Source organism: Bombina bombina, chromosome 3, assembly GCF_027579735.1.
Source record: "Bombina bombina isolate aBomBom1 chromosome 3, aBomBom1.pri, whole genome shotgun sequence".
NCBI classification, from domain to species: Eukaryota; Metazoa; Chordata; class Amphibia; order Anura; family Bombinatoridae; genus Bombina; species Bombina bombina.
The window spans coordinates 1,146,973,695-1,146,980,871 of record NC_069501.1 but is presented as its reverse complement, the minus strand read 5'-3'; the positions used below and the strand labels follow the sequence as shown (position 1 = coordinate 1,146,980,871).

The 7,177-nt window shown below is 29.9% G+C and overlaps 1 long non-coding RNA gene across 1 annotated transcript; it reads right to left on the bottom strand.

The window, feature by feature from the left end:
- Positions 1 to 2,800: 2,800 nt before the first annotated feature.
- Positions 2,801 to 3,258, bottom strand: LOC128652114 (uncharacterized). The gene is made up of 3 exons (XR_008401270.1): positions 3,140 to 3,258; positions 2,974 to 3,039; positions 2,801 to 2,892 (listed from the first exon to the last, which is right to left on the bottom strand). It is a non-coding gene; the product is annotated as an uncharacterized LOC128652114 (long non-coding RNA).
- Positions 3,259 to 7,177: the final 3,919 nt, after the last annotated feature.

Sequence of the window (7,177 nt, the reverse complement as noted above, 5' to 3'; positions counted from 1 at the left end):
AAATATGAAGACCAGCCTTATTTTTCGATGAGTCAGTAGATTGCACATGCTACATTTTTTCAAAGGGTATTACTGGGATACTCCTTCCTCAAAATTTTGTTCAGAATTACATTATATTAATTTGCATTAAATAAAATGCGAAATTGATGTTATATAGGCACCCTACAACCCAATTGCATCCATTAAGCACCCCTTTAAATTGTAGCTTTCCAGCCCCAGCTGCTGCAGCCCACCGGGAAATTTCCTGGTATCCTGGTAGGTCAATCCGGCCCTGAATACTACACCATTTACCAAATTTCAAATCATCTGATATAATAATTCTAAAGTCCTGTTCCTCTTTTGTAACAGTCAGAAAGTCATTAAGGCTATAATTAACAATTGGATTTTTAATTCCTAAATGCATAATTTTGAAATTTGTAATATTCAACTTTAGATTCCAGTTATTTTACAGTTTTCCATTTTTTTATACCACTTTTCATTTGATCCACCCTCCTCCTTCTCCAGAACTCTATTACATATTTTTGAATTATCTACAAAAAGATATACCTTTCCTGTAGCCCTTTACTGATATTGTAATCAAACAGGCCCTTAAACTGACCTCTGAGGAACACCACCAGTAACTGTCCCCTCTACTGAATGCAATTTAATTATTAAGACACTCTGTCGTCTATCCTTAAATGACCATTCAATGCAGTAAAATTGCATAATTAACAAATTCATAATAAAAAGACAACGCAATAACACTTACTATGAATTTCAAATAAGCAGTAGATTTTTTCTGGCAAATTTATTTTTTCCTCCCATTTTTTGGCTCCCTGTGACAGACAGCCAAAATCTGACTAGTATGGGCTCCATTTATCATTGTTTGGAGAAATCCGACTTTCAGTTCTCCAAGAAGTTCTCCGCAGCTCGCCCTCTGTGAGGCGCACTTGTGCGCCAATATTTATCAAAAAACTGGTCGTATTATACCGCTTTTTTCCAAAGTCGAGATGCGGCGTGTTAATGATAAATCTCGACTATATTTACCATTCCATCATCGTAAAAAAGCGCATATTTTTGGTATTTTCCTTTTTTATTACTGGATATAGCCATTCTTTTTATTAATGTTATAATTGTTGTAATTTAAGGTTATATAAACATTTATATTTGTAATATGAATTGAACAAATTTCTATATTATTATTCTTTTTGTGTTTTTTTTACAAACCATAACCTTTTACTACTATTCCACGTTATTTTTAACAGATGGCTTCCATATTACAAAGTAATTTTTTTTGGTTTATCTACTTAACACACCGCATGCAGACCTTTTTCTACTATTCAACGTTATTTTTAACACATGTCTTACTTATTACAAAGTCATGTGTTTTGGTTTCTCTACATTACACACCCCATACAGACCTTTTAGGCCTCCGTTTATCATGATAAATGGAGCCCATACTATTATTCCACTTTATTTTAACACGTCTCACATATTACAAAGTCCTTATTTTTTGGTTTATCTACTTTAGACACCCCATACAGACCTTTTACTATTATTCTACGTTATTTTAGCACATGTCTTACAAAGTCTTGTTTTTTTGTCTTTTGTTTAGCTATTTTAGACACCCCATGCAGACCTTTAACTATTATTCCTTTTGATTTTCAACACGTCTTTTATCTTTACCAACTAATTTGTTTTTCTCTACCTACTTTACACAACCCCTCTAGACATTTCACTACTATTCTTTTCAAATTAACGTCTTACATTGACCTAATCTTACACTTTCATTGATAAGATGTTTCAATTCATTGATAAGATGTTTCAATATATATTACACAATAACGACAATTGTTTATATTTGTTAAATAATATATGCATTTATTCTGTATATAAAATAAAATTAAAAAAAATGTTGCCATCACATTCATAAATTTTTTAATAACACATAAATGAAAAAGTTACATGTTTTCATATTTCAGCCTCATTTTTCTGACTGCTGAGTAACTGCTTATCAGTCCAGTTTCAGCTTTAAGCAGGACTTCAAGGAGCTCTTTTTTGCTTATTACAATTTTTTCATCATCCGGAACTAAAAAATAAAAAATATATATATATTTTGATTATTTTGAATAGCATTTATAGACATGAGAGTAAAAAAAATATCTGTCAATGGAATTAACAACAGCAATAACATATATTTATTCATAAATGCTATAACACTTACCCCAGTTATAATATTGAGGTGACTGAGAGTCTTCATCGTGTACCTCTTGTTGAGTTTCTTCAAAAAACAAAATTTTGATTACAATGTATTGATAATGTAATTTTAAAATATATCTATCTTACACAATATTTTTCTCTCTATCTATGTTATCTTTCAATTAATTTTATTTCTATATTTACATCTGTCTTTTTTGATCTATATACATATATCTATCTGTCGATATATATATATTACATATATCTATCTATCTATCTATCTATATATATATATATATATATATATTGATCTATCTATATATATATATATATATATATATTGATATATATAAAAATAATATGTGTTTGTGTTTTTATATATATATATATATTTTTGTTTTTAAAAAAAATATATACACATATTAATAAAATTGATATATATATATGTGTATATATATATATGCATACATATGCATACATATCAATTGTTTTATATATATATATATATATATATATATATATATAGATATATATATATATATATATATATAAATATAATGTTTTTAGAATGGATATATCAACATAAAAAAAATAAAAAATCACCTGATGTTCCTTGATGAACCTCATCTTCTTCATGGCCCTCCTCGTCCTCTTGTTCCAAATGTTCTTCATCTTGTTCCAAATGTTCTTCTGACTCTGTAGGCTCTACATGTCCTAAAATTATTATTACAAATAAATTTATATTTATAAAATATATATGTTAAAGAAATCTCAAAGAATTTTTTTTTAGATTACCTTCAATGTTATCGATATCTTCTTCTCCTTGCTCATCCATTGCATTATTATTTGGAGTGCTATTATCTATAGCATTATAAAAAAAAATAGTTAAAAGATAAATTTACTTTAATACCTGTCTTTGAATTATTTTTTTTTCTCGACATTACAGTTACATTTTTTATACCTGTGTCTTGAGTCCTATCTTTATCCATAAAAACTGTGGGCAATGGGTCTGATTCCCCTTCAGAACTAGAATTGGTATCAATGGGAAGAAGGTACCTTGGAGCTCTTCTTCTTTTGACTATTAAAAAATATAAAATACAAAATTTGTGAAAATATATTCTTAAAAATCCAAACACACAAATAATTTGTCTGAAAATCCTATAAAAACTTGATTCATTCACACTTATCTGCAGGCAATGGTAATCTTTTAATCCTATTATTGTTTAACTTGTTTATCTTATTGAAAATATTCCAAATAAAAACTATACATTTTTAATACTTAAGATTATATAATTAAACTATATTTATATCTATATTGCTTACATTTTTTAAGATAACTCTTTATCAAAGTGCGCATTTTAGATTGCCTCCGGTACAAGTCGTTATATCTTTTCAGACATTGTTTCCTCGTTCGTTTTTGCCCAGAGACTCTCCTTACTCTTCGCACCATTTCACAGAGAATTCGGTTTCTTGTGTCCTGGTCCAAAGTGAAAATCCCTTTCCTTTTTTTTGGAAAATATTTATCCATAGTGTAAGAAATAATCAATAATTCTCCAATAGAGAACTTCTTGGATCGTGGCATTTTCGAAATATTATTCAATCTCTACTCACTGACGGGACTAATTTTTTTTTTTTTAAATGCGCAATTTTGTAAGCTAATACCTATTTTTACAAATAGCACTCAATTTGGATACATATTTTGTAAAATATTATCAAGAATCGTATTTTAGTATACAACTTGATGTTTTTTTTATCCATTTTAATAACAATGAAACATTGTATAGAACTGCGCCACAACAGCACTATTTTTTGGGCAACATTAACAAATGTTACATGTATCCGTTGATAAGGTGAAATAAAATTAAAGATACATATAACAATGTAATGATATTTAAATTTAATATTGTTATTCATAACAAAATTATCTTTATTTACATGTAAAATTGTTATTAAAAACAAAAATGGAAATCCAGGTATTCCATATGAAAAATAAACTGCGACATATCTTTCCAGAACATCAGACAGTATACGCCCATTTTCATCAACTACATTTAGATACTTTTTTGGAAACCGTTATAAAAGAAAACTTTATTTAGTTTGTATCAACACTTTAGTTATTTTTTGCGCTCTATTGTATCACATTTTTACAATGGCATCTTCCCAAGCTGGAAAGACCAAAAGCGGTAGAAGTATCATGTTCACTCATCGGCAGAATTGTATTTTGGTCGAAGCTGTTATCGAACACTACGATAAAATCATTGGGTACCAAGCAAGAACTGTAAACCCACAGAGAAAGAGAACAATTTGGACACAAATCAGTAGATCTGTTTCAGCTGAAGGAAGTTTTCCTAAGGATGTGCGGGCTTGTTGGAAGAGAGTAACTGATATTAGAAAAAACATAAAGAAAAAGGTTTGCAGGGAAAAGCAATCTGCCAAAGGAACCGGTGGAGGCCCTGGATATAGGGCCGAATTAACGGACTTTGAACAGATGCTTTATGCACGGATGGGTGATGCCGTTGTGGTTGGCCTGGATGTCCCAGCAGACACTATGGATTTTAGAGGTAAGTTAAATGTAAACGACACCCAAATTTTGTTGTTCATGATTTAAAAAAAGAGAATGAAAAACTATATATCTTTATTATTGAAATCTATTATGTAATTATTTCGATTCAATAGATATTCCTTTATGGAAAGTATATGTAGATATGCTCACTATCTCTTTAATTTTGTAGATTTCTGCTATTGGATATTAAAATTGTGATTAGTTTACATTTTTATTTGTCAGATAAGGATTATGGAGAAAATGGAGACATGAACTATAATAAAAGTAATCTAGTCAGTGTTATAACTATCTATTGTCTATCGAAATCGATCTAAATATTTGAAATTGTGTTTTTATCTATAATTATTGAAATTTAATACAAGTATATTTATATTATTTAGAGCAAGAAGATGAGGGACGTCAGGAAGAGGAGATTGATGCACAAGAGGATCAACCTTTGGAAAATGAATTCACCTCACAAGACCAAGAACCCTCCACATCCACAGTACAAAGAGAAGAAGGGGAGAGTAAGTTATTTGTAAAAAACAAACAATAGTTGTTATATATTTTAATAATAATTAAAAACCAGATGATAACTTGTAGTCTAATGTATATTTTGATTGTATAAATCGATGCAGTTGATATTCTAATATTATTTTTATGTTGTTGTAGGTGTTCGTGCTTTACTACAATCGATGCAGGACAATTCTATATTATTATTCGAGGGTAGGTTGTCTTCTAATTTAATTGTCATGTTAATTTTTTGTTTTTTTTAAGAATGTAACCTATTAATAATACATATTTTCCATGTCATACAGAAGATCAGGTTGAAATCAATTTGGAACCTCTGGTTGAGGATTCGGTATGTCCAGAAGATGAGGATGAGACTCAGGTTGAGGGACAAACATCAGAGGGACCAACACCACCAAATCTAGAAACTCCTCAGAATATCATGGTCAATGACTCTGAAGAAGATGAAAGACCAGAACAATTGATAAACCCAGAAGATGTCACAGGCAGGGTAAATGATATCCAAAACCTCACAGACATGGCATTGGGGTTCAGGAATGAGCAAAATGCATTTTTTAAAGAACTGATCAGATTACAAGAAGAAAGAAATGCAATTTTAAAAGCTGATTCAGAATTTAAGAGGGATTATTCCAAAAAGAAATTAGAAATTTTGAATCGAAGATTTCCGACTCAATAATTAATTATTAATATTTCTTGTTTTTGCACTTTAATGTTCCAATTTTTTTTCATGTTGAAAAGTTAAACACTAGAATTTGGTTACAGTTTAAGTTATTTTAGAAAAAATGTTACATGTTTCAGTATTCAAGTTTTTGTTATTACAATAAAAATGTTATTTAAAATACAAAAAAGAATTAAGGCTGTTTGTTTGTTCAAAAATTTTTTATTAAAAGAAGAAAATTTTTTTTTTTTATTAACAAATAAACACAACTTTTTTTTTTCATCTGTCTGATTATATAACAGTAGTGATGATTGTTATTGTCCAATTTTCAAAAAACTCCTGTGTTATCCGTGGTTTCTGTAATACAATGTTAAAAGATAATTAGCAATCCAGAAATATAATACTAATTCTTTGCCCCACCCCCACCCAAAAAAAAAAAAAATTACTTACATGAAAAATATCTCTCAATAATTTCCATACGATTTTGAACACCGGCCCTAGTAGTGTGCCTGTTTAATATTTGTTGGGGGACATAGATGTCATCTGGTTGATCCTCAAGACACAAATCATCTTCGTTAACTTGAGATATTGCAATATTATGTAACATGCAGCATACTAAAATAATGTCATTGCACTTCTCTGGTGAGTATTGCAAGTCTCCCCCTGACCTGTCCAACACACGAAATCTCATCTTCAACACACCGAAGGTTCTCTCGATAGCACTTCTTGTACTACGGTGTGACTCGTTGAATTTGATCTCTGCACGTGTATGGGGCGATGGTACTGGTGTCAGAAGCCAAGGCCTACACGGATAACCACTATCACCTACAAATAAAAAAATTAAAAGAATTATTACATTGGAATAACAATCTATATGCACTTTTAGCAATACAGAAATTAATGAAATAAATAATAACATAAATGAAAAGATCATAAAATTAATTTTCACAAAAAAAAAGGTCTAAAGTGTATATACATCTAACTAAAAATCTATGTCCTTCAAAGTTGAAAACCAAAATTAAACATAAAAACAATAACAACAAAAAATATGAAGTTAAACTCACCCAATAGCCAACCATGGGGCATGTCTCCACGTTCAAACGATGTAAATAATGCTGATTGTTTGAGGATATGGTAATCGTGGCAGGAACCTGGAAATCCTGAACGCACAGCCCAAATTTTGAGGTTGGCATCACAAACAGCCTGAACATTCAGTGAATGGAAGCTTTTTCTATTCCTGTATTGCTCCCCCCTTAAAGCTGGTGGTC